The sequence below is a fragment of the Phyllostomus discolor genome, chromosome 13 (genome assembly GCF_004126475.2).
Source record: "Phyllostomus discolor isolate MPI-MPIP mPhyDis1 chromosome 13, mPhyDis1.pri.v3, whole genome shotgun sequence".
Classification (NCBI taxonomy): Eukaryota; Metazoa; Chordata; class Mammalia; order Chiroptera; family Phyllostomidae; genus Phyllostomus; species Phyllostomus discolor.
The window spans coordinates 24,437,026-24,455,758 of record NC_040915.2 but is presented as its reverse complement, the minus strand read 5'-3'; positions in this window follow the sequence as shown (position 1 = coordinate 24,455,758).

Here is an 18,733-nt window from a genome sequence, read left to right as displayed (position 1 = left end):
TGAAAGCAAAATAAAATCAGTGTACATATGAACACTTAAGTATCATTAACCTCCAAAAATAGAAAATTAGTCTGGACTTGATTATTTTAAGGAGGTAAGTGAGAACACGAAAATAAATAGCATTATTTTTAAGTGTATCGATTTCCTGACAAACCATTGTCATCACATAGAATACACAGACTACAAAGTCCACGCCCTTTTGGAATTTTTTTTCTGTCTTTTGCTAAGATTTGCTGATTCACTACTACACAGAGATGCTAAGTTAAACCCTTGATACCAAGATCTACAGGCTGAAATTCCCACCCTCAAGGAATCCACAGGCTTATGAGGGAGGCCAGTGCATCAAGTTCCAACCGGAACTAGGTATCAGTAGACCACAGCTACCATGAGACTGCATAATAAAAAAGAATGCATTTATTCATTTACTCACTCATTCATTTAATATTTATTGAACCCTTACTAGCTTCATACACTGTGTCATTTCCTCGTTAACAAAACTGACGTAATCCCAGCCCTGATAACAATGGGGTGTTTAGCGAATAGAGAAGGACATAGGCTTTATACCTTGTGGAAGAAACCAGCTAAATTCAAAGACAGACATTAATGGAAAGAGGAGAGGTGCAAGGGTAGTAGGAAACAGATACAAGGATCGGGGCAGGCTTTTCTGGGGAGGTGGCATTAGAGCCGGGACCGAAGGACAGAGGCGAACCAGCCACGCTAGATCAGAGAAGGCCATTGGGCAAGACTGAGCTTGTGCTGTTCAAGGGGCCAGTGTGCTGGAGACAGGAGACAAATGGAAGAGCAGAACACAGACACTGGAGATGAAGTAGGGACCAGGCCACGCAGGGCCTTGTCTTTCTCAACACACAGAATAGACCGAAATCTGGGCCTCGTATTTACATTTTTTGGCATCTTCAAAAGACATTTTAGCAAATGTGAATTTCAAGAGGCATTCTTCGAAATATTGGGGCAACGAGATGCCCAAGATGCTGTGTGAACTTGAACCACCTTAGACACTTCCTTTTCTCTCTCTGTGAAACAGAAGCAATGTAGAGTAACAGTGCTGTTGTGAAGGAAATTGAAGATGAAACATGCGTTGTGCAAAAGTACCACTTTTCTGCAAAAAGCAACCATCAGTTGAGACAGTGGAAGGGGTTCCTTTGCACTTGAAATATTAATTTATGAGGTCTAGTTGGATGTTATTGAATGCTATCAAAAATAGCACTTCAGCATTGATTCAGAGCCATGGGGTGCACTATCAGCATAATTAAAATGAAAGAATCTAAGCCATTTCCCCATCTTGTTTCCTTATTATTGTCTAATTGTTCAGAATGTCTGTCTGTTATGGAGACAAAGCAATTAAGCCCAGCAAGTTGCAACAATGGGGATCATAAAGCAGGGGCCCGCTTCATTAGCAACTTGGATATCAGCGTAGAAAACATTAAAGAAAGAAACGCAATTGTAATTGGAAATAATTGGATGGCACAGTTCACTTAGCTGGGGAAGATACACCATCTGCATTTGCAGGCTTGTTTTTTCATTTTGAGGGTCTTTTTTCACCTGGGCTCTTTAAATTGCGTTCCCCAACATCGCGGTATCATAGTTGAGGTACCAAGGGGCTCGGGAGCACCAGGTTCCTTTTGAAGTAATGGCACCGTCCCCTGGAAAACCAAAAAAAAATTGTCTCACATTAACTGTCAACTGGCCCAGGAAGAAATGCTTCTGTTAAACACAAATCACAAGAATAAAAATGTGTGTCTCTTCTGGCCTGCTTCTCACAGAAAAGAGCTTTCCTCCAAAATCCAAACTCCATTCTTGAAACACAGGTATTTTTAAACACTGGTCATCCTTAACACATTTACAATGCAAGATGTTATGTTACAAGCTGAAAGAATCACAGGCATTATTCGATCCGGGATTGACAGCAGTTCTGAAAGGCCCTCATTAAAAAATAAAACAAAACCAAGGCTCAGAGAGGAGACTGACATGCCCCAGGTAAAAGTGGCAAAAATGTAACAACAGAATAATCATCATCATCATCATCATAATAAACAATAGCTACTGTAGACTGTATTAATATCATGTGGTAGACACTATGTTAAATGTTTCTGATATATGTTGTATCATTTAATCCCATGAGGCTTAAATCCATATTGGATTAATCCCAAGATCCATATAGGAATATGGATTTTATAGATAAAGAAACTGGTGTTCAGAGAGGATATGCAATTTGTCCTACTGTGAATTAAAACTAAGATTTTTTTCAAAAGATTTTACTTATTTATTTTTAGAGAGAGGGAGAGACATGATGTGAGAGAGAAACATCAACCATATGTACCCCGACCGGGACCAAACCCACAACCCAGGCATGTGCCCTGACTGAGAATCGAACTGGCGACCTTTCGCTTTGCAGGGCGATGCCCAACCAAGCCACACTGGTCAGAGCAAAAACTAAGATTTGAAACTAGTTGTGTCTCAGTACAAAACCCATGCTGGCAACTGCTTTAACAATCTCACCTCCTTATACCAAGGACAAAACATCAAGCAGGTAATACTTCCTATTTTCCTTCCTCCAAACCAGAAGCAAGAGAAAACAGCAGCGTGGGTGAGAAAACTAGCCAGTGCCTTAGACCAAGAATCCACACACCACCACCTGCCATCTGTTTTTTGCACTGGTTGTGAATGGTTTCACGTCTTCACATGGTTTCTAAAAACCCAAAGAAGTCTATTTGTCACACATAAAAATGATGTAAAAACTCCAACGTCAGTGCCCATGAGGTTTATTGGAGCTCAGCCAGACTTGCCCATTTGTGTGTTGTCTGTGATTGCAGAGCTGAGGGGCTGAAGTGAGCTGTGTGGCCCACCAAAGCCAGAAACACTCACTACCTGGCCCTTTCCAGGGAAAACTTGCCAGTCCCTGCCCTAGACTGCACTTAGTTCCATCCACGGAAACCAGACCACGAAGACACATTCAGTGATCAATGTTCTGCACTCCTGGGGAGAGGATTATGTGGCCAGAAGGAGGGAAGGGGGAATGGTGAGCCTCACCTCCATGGTTGAGGATGCTTTTGTCTCCGGATGTGGTGTGTGTCCCCCAAAAAGGGAGAGTAGGGAGGAGAGCCCTGGTGCTGAGCCAGTGAACACCCTGTCAAAGCAGACCCTCTAAAAGAAAATGCCTTCCAAAAATCGTAGTGGTGGTCATGGGTGGGGGTGGGGCTCTCAGGCTGTTCTCCTTCTTAGGCCAAAGAGTTGCCCAATACAGTGAGTTCGGGGGGAGAGCAAAGGCTCCCCTCTCTTAATAACAGAAAACACAAAGGAAAAACAGTAATCAGGGTGGGCACTGAACCCTACTACATTCTCCTTGGCACTCCCATAAATCCAGCTCCCTGGGAGCATGCGGTAGAAAGGCGAGGGCAGCTGGACACGAAAGTGATTTGTCCACCACTGGTCCGTGCAGCTCCCGGACTGCTGAACTCGCAGCCCCTTCCCACACACAGGCCAGCGGAATGGCTTGCTGGCTTGGGAAATGAGTTAACCCTTCCGTCCACCAGAATCTTTGAGCAAATAAGCTTGGACCGTTTCTCCTTTCACAGTGAGTATTTCAGAATTGCTTTTGTAAATATAATTTGATTTCCCGTATAAGCTGCCTATAGAAAAATTACAGTGGTCTGCTGACATCAGCATTTCGGTTTGTGCAACAACTATATTTTCTCAGTGTAAATTGATATTCTGGTTCACGTGCTCATTGGTCTCCGTGAACTACAAAAGCAATCACTTGTTGTCGAAATTCTGAAATCATTAAGATGTTAAGGACCAGACTGTGGATCGCATTAGATTCATTAACGATGACCCTGTGACCAGTGAATCCAGGCATCCGATCTTCCTTTCCTGGAAAAACTTCTCTCTGGAATTGTGTGCACAACACAGAGATGTTGCAGCATATGCAAACTTAACATATGCAAATTGGACGGGATGTGCCGAGAGAGAAGAAGAGACACAGAACTATTTACCAAGAATAGGTGATGCCATGGACCACTCCACCGAATGCACTCACCACCCACAGCCCAGGATGGGAGACCTAAATGTGCCGTTCCCCCAGGCAGGCTCCATTTCCACTCATCTTAATATGTGAACACTGCATCCTGTGGAGTGTGCTTAAAGGTACATGCTCCTCAAACTAGATGGTGTCCAGATACTTGATCTGGTTCTTACCTACAGAAATGGTGACAGGTAACAACACTTGACATAACACGAGCTATATTGAACTTCTTAAGTGATGGCAAGTCAGTCTGCAATATCTGATAATATCTCCAAGTTGTTTTCAGAGAAAACGTTGATTCAGAAGCAATTTTTGTTTGGTGCATGGACTCCGGTTCCTAGCCCTCCTGGACAATATAACTTCACTGCAAGTGCCTTCCGCTTGGAAAATCTGCAAGTTCCAAGTGCAGGCAATTAAACCAATGCCATCTCCCATGGGGACGGGGATGCAGGATTATGTTTTACCTGTTCCAACACAATGAGTCCCCTCAGACTGATGCTTCCTACACTGTGTTCTGTGACACATTCATTTTCAATAGGTGTCCATTCAAACTAGGGTTCTGCAACTTTAGAAGTTTGGGCAATATGGCATATAGTCTCTTCTTAAAAGTCACCCTGTCCATTAGCATTGCTATGGGCTAAACTGTGTCCCCTCAAAAAATCTCATGTTGAAGCCCTACACCCAAACATGTGGTGTTTGGAGACAGAGGTCTTTCGGAGGTAGTTAGGGTTGGGTGAGGTCACAAGGGTAGGGCCTTCCTGATGCCATGAGTGAGCGGTCTTACAGGAAGAGACTCCTGGGAGCTTGGCCTCTCTCCCTCTGCCCACCACGCGAGGGCACAGCAGGAAGGTGGTCATCTGTAAGCCAGGAAGAGAGCTCCCACCAGAAACCAGCCGTGCTGGCACCCCAATCTTGGACTTCCCGGCTGCCAGAATTGTGAGAAAATAAATGTCTGCTGTTGAAGCTCTCCAGTCCACGGTATTTGTTATGGCAGCCTGAGCTGACTGGGAGAAACATGCTGAGAAAATCCTGCAGTGAAGAAATTGCCCCCGCTGGTGTGGCTCAGTGGATGGAGCACCAGCCTGAAAACAAAAGGGTCACCGGTTCGATTCCCAGTCAGGGCATGTGCCTGGATTGCAGGCCAGGTCTCCAGTGGGTGGGAGGGGGACGGCTGCACAAGAGGCAACCACACATTGATGTTCCTCTTCCTCTCTTTCTCCCTCCCTTCCCCTCTCTAAAAATAAAATTAAATTTTATTTTTTTTTTATTTCAATCATTGTTCAAGTACAGTTTTCTGCCCCCTACTCCCGTTTCAGCCCCTCCACCCAACCCTCAAAATTAAATTTTAAAAAGACATCAATTTAACTTTCTTAGAACCAGCATTTTCCACATGCCATTGGGAGAAGACATCATGTATTTTCATCCTGCCTTTTTTTCCCACTTCTTTCCAATAGTAGATAGTCGTAATCTGATTACTCAGATCCATGTAAAGATTGGTCCCTGATTAGCAGAAGGCAGGATCACTGTTACTAAAGTCACAGATAGACCCACAAATGAGTGAGCGACCCCAGGCCTGCCCGCTAGGACACAGCTTCTCACCTACGAACACGCATACAAATCAGATGGAGATCTTGTTTTAAATGCAAGTTCTGATTGGGTAGGTCTTGGATGGGACCCCAGACTCTGCCTTTCTGACTTTCAGGTGATGCTAATGTTGCTGTCCTAGGGACCACATTTTGAAGAGTATGGTGCTAGGAACAATCCCGATGACCTTGCTCCCATCTTCCCGTCTCTTCCTGACTTGATGTGCAGATTATTTGTGTCTCCAGCAGCCAACTGATGGTACGTTTGGAAAGTTGAAGGGATAGAGGCCTTCTATAGGCTAGGCCTGGCACCTGAGCTGACTGCTCCAACCCAGCTGTAGGCCACAGCGCCCGCGGGGGTACAACGCACCAGCTTCAGTGGGAATAGGTCTCGTCTCCATTTTCTTTGTCTCAGGTATGAGAGGTCTCTTCAGTAACCCCAGAGTGAATGTTGTGATTGACAAATTTTCCACCTGAGCCCTTTACACAATACTTGCTTCATGATACATCCCTGTTTGCATAGGACATCTTTTAGCTGAAGACCTAGGTGGGAAATGGAGCTTCTGATGTTTGCAAGTCTATTTCTTTACTCGTTTAGCGCACGTGTAAGTTGGTCACCTTCCATGTTGATTGAGCATAACATAACTTTCCACTCATTTCCCCAGGCTCCGTCCTCTCTTTCTGTTTGGCAACTCAGATCCCACAGCACCCAGGAGAGTAGTTTGGGGTTTGCAGCACATCCTCTCACTGGAAAACAGGTGAGCATGTGCCAGATCTGCACGTAAGCAACAGGTAGCCAAGCTCTGCAATCTACCAGGTTAGTGTTTGCAAACAGAGCAATCCAGGGAACCCTCTCTGTCCCTGCTCAGAGGAAGAAACTGACCTCCTGGGACATGTTAGCTCAGCTGGAAAAAATGGGCATTTATTCGCTGTCCAAATGCTGAAGGAGAACTGTGTGTATCTGGGAAATTCAATTACCAAAACAAACAGAAGGATCTTTCCCAGCTCACACCTGGCAGTCAGAAAATTGCTTCACTTTGCATTTATTTTTCTGCCCATGAGGAAATTATCACTGCTATTAGATGACAGCGAAGGTGATTCCCACGGAGGAGGAGGGAGAAGAGGGTCCGGGTGACCTCTCGAGCTGCCTGGTAATATCTGAAGCCTGGGTGTCTAAAAAATAGGTCTTGACTCTTTCTAAATTTTCATCTCAGAAGGCAGACAAACTGTCTGCCTTACCTTGTTAGCTGTAAAGGATCAGTATTCTGAAGGATGGTTTAATAATTCCTTCATTCTGATTTCCAAAGCAAAAGGAAAAATGAGGGGGTTTTTTAAACAGCTTTAATGTGCATTATATTGTTTGAAATGCGTGAATTCTTCAACTCAATAACAAAACAAATTTTGGATGTATTGAAGGGGATGGCAGAAATTCTTAATGTGCGGTCTCCTGGGGTCCTCTTCAACACGAAGAATTGTTTTTGGCCACTCAGTCGTTCTGCACACATGTACTGTCATCACAATAACTTCCAGAAGGGAAACGTGAACTCTGTCAAGATGAAGGTCTTTTTCAGTGTGAGTTACAGAGTCGAATACAGAAACCAGGAAGCAGGGCTCCCACTTGGAGCTCTCTAACAGAATGGTTAAAAACAGACTTATGTCACTAATAGGCTCCTGGGTCAGAAAAGGTGAGGTATGTGTTTGCAGGGCTTACACATGGTAGGAAGAAGCATCTCGCTGTCAATTTGATGACTTAGAAAAGTGGGTGTACTATCATCCATTTGTATATAGAAGTGGCTGGGAGAAAAATCCTGGAAGCATAATGAGCGCAGGAAGCTTTTAATAATAGCCCTCTACCTATGGTGTCTCTTCATTTTATGCAGAAACAATCCTTGGTCTCTTCATTTTACACAAAAACAATTGTAGAGATTTACACTCTTAAAACATTTAACATCCAGAACATAGTTACTATATAATAATCTATAAAGTGGGCAGAACGGGTAATAGAATGCCCAGTTTTAGAAGCCACATAAAACATTTTAAATAAATGGGAAGTTGTTTTTGTATATTATTTTTCCAATTATAAAAATAATCATTTGAGGAATCTAGAAGCTAATCCACTACCCAAAAGCAAACAGACAAAAAGGAACATTTTGGTGCATGTCCCTTTCTATGGCTGTGTGTGTTCACACTACTACCTGTACCTGTGCATTTGCATAAATTTTTAACCAAGTTGAGGTCTTACTCTATATTGTGTCCCTTTCTTGCTTTCACTCCCTATTGAAATGTGGACAGGCACCTGGGATGATGGAGGAAGCAAACATATCTCTCTCTATCAGTCTCTGTAAGTACAACTGAGGACTTTATAGAGAAAACACATGTAAAGATGCTAAAATTGGAGAAAAGTGACAAGGACACTGGCCCGCAGGGTCTGTGGCATTATGGATGAGATGAAATAAATTCACATGGACTACCAAGTGCTGTGGAGGAAAAGGGAAGGCATGACTTCTCTCTCAAGAGGAAAGCACCCCGACCCTTGCCTAGACAAGCTTTTATTGGATTCAATTTGCACAAGAATACAGGGTGTATACATAAAGCTCATTAATCATTATCAGGCAGTAAGGACCAAACAATAGATAACATATAAATAACTCTGAGGGCCTATCTTGAATCAGGATCAGATAGCTAAATGGCCACAAAACTTTGGGGAACAAACTCACTTCCTGCTTGGATCCTTGTCATTTAATTGAGAGCATGCTAAACAAAGCAGGTTTCACAGATTTTACATATTCTTTCTTAGGCCTGATCGCCCTAGGGAACCTGCCCTTTCTAATACAGGGCAGCACCCACCACCGGCATTGTTTCAGGCTTAAGTCAGGCAGGGGAAGTAAGGCAGCCAGGATATTAGGAGACTTCTCGCAGACAGAATGAGGACTCAGGCTATGTCAAAGCCAAGGGGCGAGGGTCCATCACCCCTTTTCTGTAGCCCCCAAGTCCTTCCCTGGGGGATCCCATAATCATGCCTGTCTTAGATCATCCCTTCCTTGAGGAATCTTACCGGTCATTGGCTAACCAATCTAGCACTGGGGGCCAGGCAGGGTGAAGTAAAAGAGGCAGAGGCAGCACCCCTGCCAGGGAGATAAGCTTTTGTCTCCTTAGTGGTTTATGGTCTGAAGGCTGCTCACTCAGCCTTAGCCATGAGGAGGTTACAGCTCCCAAAAGCAGGCAGGACAGTTCCCAACAGAAAAGACCATTTCGGAACCTCAGGACCCAGGGGACAATGTGGTGGTGAGTTCCCCAGATTGCTGGTTTCTTTGCTTCATTTTTCCCGACTCAGAGCTTAAAAATAAAGCCAGCAACTTAGAAATGTCAACAGACATAGATTAAAAAAAAAAAAAAAGACTAGGAGCAAAGCCTACTCTTCCTACACAAAGACTAGGGAAGGGGCAGCCTAGCAAGACAGAAAACTCTTAGACAACAACCACTCTACTCCAGCAAAACACCCCTGAAAACACTGTGGCCCCACCTCCACACATGTGAGCAAGTAGCCTAGTCCTCTGCCCTTGCCAGGCTGCATGGAGAATCCCCAGGTGAACCCCCTCACTGGGGTGGAGTCAGGGACGACTAAAGGAAGCTGGACCTTTGACCCCAACGGGCACTAGCAACTGGCCCTTTGTGTCAGTGGAGACGGGATGGAGAGACTAGACTCCCACCCCCACCCAGCAACAAGGTCCCCCCACCGCCCACTGGTTTGGTGTCAGTGGAATCCTAACAGGAAGTCAGGACCTTTCCCACTGCCCAGTGGTAACAAAACTGCTCTCGTGGTGTCAACAGAGGCCTTGTAAGGAGCAGTGGTAACAAAGCAGTTGGAACCCTCCCCAGGCAGGGAGGTATCAGAGGAGAATGAACGAGGAGCCAGAAATCATCCCCTGTCCAGTAACCATGAGGAACAGCCCCCTGGACAGCAATAGAGGTTGAGCAGAGAACGGAAACCTCTACCCTCACCTGACAGCGCAGGGCAGTGCCCTGCCTGCCGCTGCCAGGGCACAGTCAGGGAAGGCTAAACAGAAGGTCGAAATAAGAGTCAGAGCCTCATAACACAATACCCCAAATGCCCAGGTTTCTATCAAAAACCACACATAATACAAAGAGTCAGCAAGATCTCAAAAGGGATTTTTTTTAAAGAAAATAATTAGATGCCAATACCAAGATGACAGAGATATTAGAATCATCTGACAATGATTGTAGAGTACACATTATTAAAATGCTACAATAAGCCATTATAAACTTGAAGCAAAAGAAAAAGTAGACAGCGTCGACAAAGACATAGAAAGTCTCAGTAAATAAATAGGAGCTATAAAAAAACAAATGGAAATTTTTGAACTGAAAAGTTTAGCCACTGAAATGTAAAACCTCCGTGTATGGGCTCAGCGACAGGGAAGAGGGGACAGAGGACAGACTCACTGGAATAAAAGCCTGGGACGGAGAGAAGAAGGAAGAAATAGGACTGAAAACCCCACATTTGGCAGAAAGACATAGATCTACAAATTCAGTGATCTGAGCTAATCCCAACAAAGGTAAACTCAAGTGATTCACACCAAGACACATCATAGTCAAACTTCTGAAAACTCAAGATGAAAAAAAAAATCCTGAAAGCACTGAGAGAGAAATAACACTTTATGCAGAGAAAAAAATAATTCAAATAACAGCAGATGTGAGCAACCACAGAGGTCGGCGGGGGCGGGGGGGGGTATCATTTGTAAAGGGCTAAAAGAAAAGAGCTGTTAATCCAGAACCCTGTATCCAGTGAAAACATTCTTCAGGAATGAAAGGGAAATCAAGACGTTTTCTGATGAGGAAAAACTAAGAGAATTTACCAGTGAGATCTACCCTGCAAAAAAAATCTAAGGGAAGTTCTCTAACCAGAAAATAAACAACAAAGAGAGAAAGCCAAAGCATCAGAAAGAAAGAAACACAGGAAGCAAAAATAGGCACAAATACAACAGTCCTTCTTTATTCTCTTGAGTTTTCTAAACTATGTTTGCCTGCTAACGCAGAAGTTGCAACGCCATCTGATGTGGTTCTAAATGTATGGACAGAAAAGAGGGAAGACAATTGTTTTACAAACAGGGGATGATAAAAGCACGTGAAAGGAGGGAAGGTTTCTATACTTGACTTGAACTGATCAATAACACCACCACCAGCAGATTGCGATGTTGTGTACATGTAATGGAATACCTGGAGAAACCACCAAAAAAGTCATACAAAGAGATAATACTGGAAACAATATAGAAAATGCAAATGGGATTGGAAAGCGTGTTTACGTCACCCACAGGGCAGATTGTGTCTGGCGTGCTGGTTTTCACGTCTCTGCCTCGTAATCCTGATGCTCCCAGCTGTGTTTCTGCTCTTTCTCACTCACGCTGCATTTTCTTTCTCCTCATATATTGTGTAGTACATTTAAATATGCACATAGTTTTATATAACGATTTCTTTAATGGGAGTTGTCTATGGAAATACTGTATACCCTAGATTTTAGGTATGCCCCTTCAGGGAAGTCTTACAATTATTTCTGCCAGGGGCCTCCGAAGTATCATCTTCTCAACATGATATTAAGGCGCATGAATTCCTGGGTCATTCGGGTAGTTTGCATTCAAAAGCCTATTCCCAACTGAGCAGGCCAGTAATTATGGTGCCTCATTAGAAACCTGTTTTTCGGGTAAGGTTTCAGGTGAGACAAACGGCCTCACTGACTCCCTCTGGCAGTATACGGACAGTTCTCCTAGTCCACCCACCCATTCAACGGAATCCAGCTCCATTCAAAGTGCAAGTGCCTGCACCCCACCTAGGACACAACCATCCCACTGCCCTCGGCCATGAATATCCAAGCCCCAAGGTTACGGAGACCAGAAACCCCCACCTCCAGCCCCGCCCCAGTACAGTCAATGCTTCTGCTTCACATTCTCTGTTTCAACTTCCCCTCCATTTCTGGCCCCTGGGGATTTCCCTAACATCCTCGTAATTGCAGTTATGCACTGAAACTTATTATGTAAGCACTGTTACATTTTCTCCAGCAATTCTAGGTGTTTTGTAGCAAGAGATCTTCAGATTAACTAATGCACACGTATTACTAAGATTGGAAGCCCTTTACCCTTTTCCAGCCTGTTTCCTCATTTGACATGAGAATCAGTAAAATAAAATTTGTAAAGTATCTGGGATATAGGTGATCAACAAAAGGAAGCAACTATTTTTGTTATTATGCCACGATTATTAAACACACTGCTGACTACATTTATTCACTACTTCTCTCTATTATCGGTAACACTTGAATGTGTCTACATGAGTGCAAATCCTTGTTCATTCATGATTACCTCCTGAGGTTAAACACCAAGAAAAGTCATTCCTAGCTCTAAGAATATTTTCACATTTTAAGACTCTTCACCAAGCTGCATTCCTACCAGTCATATATATATTCCTACCAGGCAGTACCCATTTCATCCTGTTTCATCACTAATACAAGCCAATTTTCAAAATGTTTTCCAAATTGATGGGTAAAAATGGTACTGTGTTTTAAGATGAGTAATCCTTTTATTGCTATCATAAGGACTAAGCATGGGAGTGTTATTAAGTGGTATATTTTAGAATTTCCTATAAAGGACGCCAATCTCTGTGACCTGAGAATACACTTCATTGCATAGGGAGGCGGCACGTGAAATTCGGAGGCCAGGTTTAAAGGACGCGAAAAGAGACCCTACGGTTGCACAAGGGAGATCAAGTTTAGAGAGTAAGACCAAGATGATGCGATTTCCTGGCACAGGTGCCTATCCTCCCCTTTCCCGCGCTCACTAGACATGCCTAATTGACCGGAGAACCCCTTCCCGAAGAGCGGAGCAGCATCTCAGGGCCCTCTCTGATACCACACTCCGAGCAGCAGGTGATTACAGCTGGCCCATAAGATAAAGCCTCTTTACCCTCCTTGATTTAGGACATTATAATTTCCAGGTCAAGACAGGAGGACAAGGTGCATAATGTGTAATGTTGCTTTGCATCTGAGCCAGCGCAGTTTGTAGCTGGGTACAAACGCTGTTGCCAGGATGTGTTTACCCAGCACAGAGCCAGCCTCATGGCCACTGGCGACAAATTCCCCGTTCACGAGGCAGGAGGACAGGAGAGAGATAGTACCAGGAGTCCAGGAGATCGTCTAAACAATGGTACCCGAGCCGCTCAGCTAGGGAGTGGGCTCCCCGTGGAAAGAAGAAAGTAACCGGACCGTCTCCAAACGTCACCTGATATTTAGGAAAGGGTTTCGCCTTTGGGAGGCCAAGAAGAGGGAGGCAGGGAGAGAACTCCTGCCTCTGGGGTCCTCCCCTCGGGCCTGTGAAGGTGCGGGCTGGAGTCACCGGAGCGCGTCAACCCCAGTGCTCACGCTCACAGGAAAGGAAGGACGGTGTCCCGACATGACTGTCAGGGCAGCTCGGTCTCCAGATCCAAGGAGAGGAGCGGCCCAGAGGGAAGCCCTGAAATGGAGATGCTGATTCAGGAGCCCCAGAAGGGGGTCCCTCCTCAGTCCAGGGCTCGGTCTTGGCCACGGAGCTGTGGACTCGTGAGGCAGTTAACCGCCACCCAAGGGGCCAGCGGGGATCACCATCATTAACGAGCCAGTGTGACAGCATTCGAGCCCCCGCTCCATCACTTTTCTACTTCTGGCATCTCACCCCAGTGCACTCTGCAAGGGCTTTCTGCTGATGAACTCTTAGGACAGTAAATAAAGTGACTTATAAATCATAAAATTTAACCATCGCCTAGGGAACTCTTCCAGGATAAAGAAATATGTTTATAATCCTCCTCCACCCCACCGGAGCATTTATGTGACGAGCCGAGACTGTACTTCCTGGCTCTTCGAGCCCCTCAGATCACTTTGGATAAGTGCCCCCCACCAACGGTGGTGATGTTCCTTCTCACTGTGAGCAAATTGCTTTACTCTACCTTGTACCTCTCTAATCATGCAAGCTACACCCTCTCATGATACTTTGTAATGTATGAACTCTCCCTCTCTCTCTCCCTCTCTCCCTGTCTCCCTCTCTCCCTTGTCCAAGTTCTGCTTTTTTCTCATGTCCCACACCGCACCACCCCCACCGGCCCCAGGATGGGGCTGTCATTCTCCCCACCAGGATGGGAGAGGTTGGAGCCAGCGAGAGCAAAGAGAAGGCACAGCAACCCTCAAGGAGGGAAGGTGTCAGCCCTCGGGATGCGTTACTTTATAGACAATCACAACTTGGCTCTGCAGAGAGGAACCCCTGGTAGTACGACTCCTCTGCTGCCTAAAGAATCACTGTCTCCCCCCCTCACCCTTGACTTTCATTCTGAAAGGCCCCTTCCTGTTCTGAGCGTGCACTGCCTTCCATAGGCCAGTCCTGGGGAAGGGGAAGGAGAACACAACCAGCTCACACATGCCTTCCCCCAAGCTGAAAAGCCTCCACCCCTTCTTCTCTGCCTGGCAGACTCCTCCGCATCCTGTCTCTGCTCCGCTTTTCTGCAAAAACACGGACCACCCCTCATGACAATATTTTTTTATCTTCTTTTTTCTAGAGAAGTCCCTTTAACATTTCATGTAATAAGGGCTTGGTGATGATGAGCTCTTTTAACCTGACCTTATCTGGGAAGCACTTTATCTGCCTTTTCATTCCAAATGAAAGCTTTGCTGGATAGAGCAGTCTTGGATGTAGGTCCTTGCCTTTCATGACTTGGAATACTTCTTTCCACCCCCTTCTTGCCTATAAGGTTTCTTTTGAGAAATCAGCTGACAGTCTTATGGGCACTCCTTTGTAGGTAACTGTCTCCTTTTCTCTTGCTGCTTCTAGGATTCTCTCCTTTAATCTTGGTTAACGTAATCATGATGTGCCTTGGTGTGTGCTTCCTTGAGTCCAACGTCTAGCTTGCCCTAATAGCAGTAAAGAATCTGGGAAAGTGAATGTTGGAAAGGACCACAAGACTCATATCGGTCCATCCGCTCTTTGCAAAGACGAGTTCTACAGTGATATGACGTAATTAAGGCCACACAGTGTGTGTGTGGCACGGCCAGCCTGTGTCTAGACTCACAGCCTAGTCCTTCCCCCACTGAACAATACTTTTTTCACCCACTGATGGAAGACACACTGAGCATATCCAGGATGCCCAGCCCTGAAGATACCCTGGTGAGAAGGGCAAAGATGGTTTCTTCCACAGGTAGCTTGAAGTCCAGTCCCCTAGACTAATACAGCTAAGCACTTGAGAAGTAGACAGGCCAGGATCACAGGGAGGCAACTGAGAGGGCTCATACAAGTCAGGGTCAAATTCTGACTTTATTAAAAATGTTGATATTTTGTTCATCAAGGATTTTTGGCCCTACTTTTGATTTTTTTTAACGTTGTATAAAGATATTTTTTTATCTTGATTCCTAAGCTGTTTTGGCACCTCCTTATACTCTGTTCCTGAGGCAAGTGGCTCACCCACCGCACCCTAATCCCAGCCCTGTAACGAGCTAAGAATTTACAAAAGGAAGAAAGCAAATGACCAAGCCTCCACAACATGTATCTTCAGAGAACCTTCATGATTTTCTATGGTTGTCCACCTCTTTCTGAACAGGAGGAGCTTTCAAACATTGGAGCATGTGCTTGTTAATTCATTGTCTAATTGCCGAGCAACACACATTTCCCAGCTTATAAAGTCATCTCTTAACACGCGCCAATTTATTAGGTGATTTTTGTGGTCAACTAATTGTGCAAAATCATTTTATTTCCAGTAAATCCTCATAACTGCTGGCAGCTTCGATGACCAACATTCCCCCTGAGATTTGTGTCGCAAGGAGGGTAGCTGGGGTTGAAGTTGTTCAGTATTGTATTATTACCAATGATGTTGGAGACATTGAAATAAAAACAGAATACAAGTAAGAAACATGAGGCTAAACAAAAATGCCAAGTTACCACCATGAAGAGGTAAATGCCAAAGGCCACTGAAACACAGAGAATCTGCAGATCCCATGGGTAGTGTTTTAAATTCCAAGAGTATACAATGCACTTGCCACGCTGACGCTGCGTGCAGGTGCCCCCTGGTTCTAAGGCGACTCTTTGGGCCAGAGGTTACAGCTCAGGGCACAGAACCAGATCTACAGGTCATGTGCTGACATCACCACCAGCCTGCAGAATGACCTTGAGCAAGCAATTCAACCTCTCTGCATGTCAATCACACTGCTATGTGACTGCTACCCTGCTACTTTCCCAGGAACTTGCTGAAAAGAGGTTTAAAATAAAAAGAACTTTGGACTTACCAGGGTGATCATTTCAAAAGTTACATAAGTGTCTAATTACTATATAGTACACCTGAAACCTAATATTGTATACAACTGTAATTGAAAGATAAAAAAAACTATAGAGACTTATAAAAAACTGGAAAGCATCAGGTTGCAGTGCTCAGAGAGAGTCCATTTGGACACATGTTGCAGGGTGGATATAAGAAATGACCAATGGGGGTACCATAGCATTATGAGTCCTCAGCACAACAGAGAATTTCAAGGCAATTTCAAGCAATTGACCTACATCAACATTAAAATGAATAAAAAGAATGCAAGTAGCAAAATAAAACTTGTTTATTTGGTATTATTGGCTGATCTCATTTCGGGAGTTAAACCTCAGAGGATAACGGCATTAGCATTAAGTCTTTGTCAGAACAATGCGTCTGCCCACTTACTGCCTGTAAAACCTTAGACAAGGTACTTGAGCGTCTGTTTAAACAAACTTCATCTCACAGCACCACCAATTCTTCCTGGGGGGTTTTTCTGAGGATTTGAGGAGATCACGGACATAAGAAGCACTTAGCACAATGCCAAGTGCATAGAAAGCACATGGTAAGTGTGGGTGAGTGAAGAAGCAGAGGAAGGAAAATGATAGCTTATGCTTCCCTTAGTATTCCTCACAACGCCCCGACCAATGCCGGCACAAAGTAAACATGAATAGATGTTGTAATGAATAATGAGTACTAATAAGCTCCGAGTACTATACTAAGGAAAAGGAGGAAATAAGAGCAAGAAAGAGATGGCGAGGGGGAGATAAAGACAGACCCCAAAGAAAACATTCACTTTTTGCCTCCACCCTCATCCCTCAGGGGAGGGGTCATGTTGCTGCCCGTAAGTGCATGTGCATTTTAATCTCTGGCCACTTCTCCTTACACACAAAATGGGCAATGAGGCTTCTCACACTGAGGCTTGACGAAAGCTCCACATGGCATTGTTTCCCACTGCTGACACCCCTAACACCCTAGGATCTTCCATGTCGTGTGGTTCAAATAGTAGGTTGTGTGCTCTCTAGCCCGGTCCTGCTGCAGAGCCCTCTCCTGCTCTGGGCCCCACTCAAAGCTGGCAGCCTTTTGCATCCTTCAGTAATGGGCTGGAGCAAGATTTGCAGCTACAGGGTAGGTAGCTTTCAAAACCCAAAGAGGCCTACCAGATATTCGGTACTCGTTTTAGTGTCAGAAAGTAAAAACACTGTAATTTGTCTTTTACTTTGCAGGGCATGGTGTAGGTTGCCGTTACCACTGGACCCCTAGGTATTTTATTAATATGTAGGTCCCTGAATCTTACAGGGTTGATCAGCCCATTCGGTGCAGACCATCTCACCAAAGCCGCTAGCATGCTAGTCACTTCTGATTCATTGGGCTTGATCTGCATAATAAAGTCAGGGCAGTAAATTAATGTGATGTTCTGCTTAATGTCCAGATGGTCCAAATCCCTTCAGAGGACAGCACAGTTTTAACATAGCTCTCGGGCAAAACTGTCTGTTGCTGACCACTGCATGTGAATATAAACTGTTTCTGATTCTCTTTTCCGACTGGGACAGGAAGAGGCTGTGTTCGCCATTTGCACCAGTGGCCCCATGCTGAGGTCGAGTTAATCTGATCTAGAAGAGACGCCACTTCTGGAACAGCAGCTGCCGTGAGGGCTTCTAAGTGGCTGATTTTGTGCGGATCTTCACTGAAACCCCCAGGGCACACCGGTTTCTTCGGGAGTTAGAACGAGGGACTAACTGCAGACTTTATGAGGACCACCGCTACAGCATCGCTTAGATGCATGCAAGTGACCCGAATGCCGGCCATCCCCCTTGCTGTGCAGGAACGACACTTTATCTTTGATTTCCTCTATTTTGGGCCTGGGGTAGGAGTGGGTTTGCAGTTTTAGAGCTTCTACTTGGCCTTCCTCACTTAGCCCATAATAAGGAACCAATGTAGGCGAGTGGCAACTACTAAGTATCTTAATTCCAATTTTGCCTTTCAAAGCCTTCAGATGGGTTTGTTGGCCAAAAGGACACACTGTAAATTGGACTTTGGCCAAAACTCGTTGTATTATCTGAACCCCACATACCTCCACTCTATCCATTTAGGCACCGAGCCTCCCAACATCAAGGTCAAGTTGAGCCCTGTGTCCGGTGGTCCCCAGAAGTGTGGCATCCCCCCTCCCCCAGCACACAGCTGTCATGGCTGGAGGTCTCTCTGGGACAGGACTGGGGAGCTCATCTTGTGTATACTTGCCACGGGCTGCAGCGCCCTTCCTTTGGGAGACTCAGCCTCCTCTTCAGTCAGTGGGTTCAGAGTCTGAAAACTGAATCAGGGTTGAACACTGGTCACATGATCAAGACTTTATTGGGGCACCTGTCCCCAGCCTCCTCGGGTCACCTCTGTTGACAGCCTCCTTGACCAAGTAGCTTGCACCTGTTGGCAGCCCGTCTAACTTACCTGCAGGGCCTCTGTTCCACGAGCAACTCACAGCTCTGCGTGGGCCAGGACCTCTCTGCCGCCACTCCGACCCTGCCACGCATAATAACTGCAGCCACCTGGCTTCTCTGGTTTAGACCCTATCTTTCCCATGCTAGCTGTGAGCCCATTTCTGCACCGGCTTCTCCTACCATCAGGCCTGGTTTTAGAGGAGAGCCGTCTTCAGCCCTCTCTCAACCCCCAGCTACTTAGGCTGTGGCTGAGAATTCAGCTGGCAAGGCGGGAGGCTGGAGAAAGAATTTTTGTGAAAAAGCCATTAGAAATGTATATTTTTATCCCCCTCCCCCACATTCTCCCTTACCACATAGCTGCC